This window comes from Seriola lalandi, unplaced genomic scaffold (genome assembly GCF_002814215.2).
Source record: "Seriola lalandi dorsalis isolate HSWRI2012SDOR001 ecotype SW California unplaced genomic scaffold, Sedor1 jcf7180002050313, whole genome shotgun sequence".
NCBI classification, from domain to species: Eukaryota; Metazoa; Chordata; class Actinopteri; order Carangiformes; family Carangidae; genus Seriola; species Seriola lalandi.
In genome coordinates this window covers 6,852-8,305 of record NW_019520866.1, presented here as the reverse complement: position 1 = coordinate 8,305, position 1,454 = coordinate 6,852, and positions in this window count along the sequence as shown.

Sequence of the window (1,454 nt, the reverse complement as noted above, 5' to 3'; positions counted from 1 at the left end):
ATAAGTACTGTAAGTAATCATCCATTTATCTATTCTTTGTTTTTGCAGGGAAAAGAGGCAGCTGAGTAAAGCACTCCAAGTTGTTTGGCTGGTTCTAATCATAAAATATGACGTGAAATATACCACAATAAAATCAATTTTTATATTAAATTGCTGTCTGTGTTATTTTGAACATGTTTCTGCTGAGAGAGTAAATGTGGGATTTGGATAATTTGTGACACCGCTAGACAACATTTCACATTCTTTACTGTAATGTCTGGCTAAAAAACAAAGTATACTGCATACTTCTTTTGCAGGTATGGGCTGTTTTAAAGTCGACGATGACAAAAAATAGTTATCTGATATAACCATTTTATTAACATTTGAGGTATGTTGTATGGAAAACTGGTAAAGTGTTCACTCAGTATACAAAAATACTGAGCACAGACAACTGAGAGAAGAGCCAGGAAGGATTTCATTATTAACAGGGTCAAAGTGTTCAAGGAGAAAGGAAAAGGGGTTTCAATACTGTCACTGAGATCCCCATGTAAAACTTTTAGTCTTACTGACCACTAAAAGTACTTTACAATACTACATACATCGCACCCATATGCACACTCGTACACTGACGGAACTGCCACCAGGAGCAATGTGGGACTCAGTATCTTGTCGTGCTGCCAAGAGGAGCCGGGACCGAACCACCAGCCTACTGATTAGCTTTCGACCTGCTCTTCCTCCTGAGCCACAGCTACACTGCTTGCATCCCTTAATCAAACATTAAATGTCCAGTTTTGGCCCTGATCATAACACACCCAGCTACAGAAGATGAAGATTGGAAAGAATTGTTCAAGAGAGGAGTTTTATATTTTTGATAGGAATGATGAACAGAAAGCACATGCCAACCTCTTCGAGAAGTATCATCCTCCACACTCTGAGATCACAGTCCTCCTATCAGACAAGAGAGAAAAGTAGCCTAGAAAAAAGAGTATTACTGTTTCAAAGATTTTCCTGTTTTAAATTATTTCCTATTTTTACTTTTATTGATAGTCTTTATATTATATTCTTTTTGTACTTCTTTAGTACTACGGCGTAATGCTGCAACCTCATGATCTTTTGGGACTTGAATAAAATCTGAAGCAGACTGATTATTAAAAAAAAACAAAAGCTGTCAAAATACATGGATCGCTTAATGCTAACCAAACATTTCTAATGTTGGTATAAGGTGCTGTTCCAAAGGATTGCTTTCAAAACATCAGAGAGAAAAAGTACTTTTTTTCTTTTTAAACCTTCAGATCTAATATTTCAGTCAGTATACATTTTATAAGGACAGTCTGAGCCATAATCATGCTGCCCATCATTTTATGAAATTAACAAACAGAGAAAAAAGGCAACTGAGAGAACCTCCCTCTGGCATTGGAGCTGCTTTTAAACATTCAATGGTATTAGATGAATTTTCACCACATTTTTTCCAAATT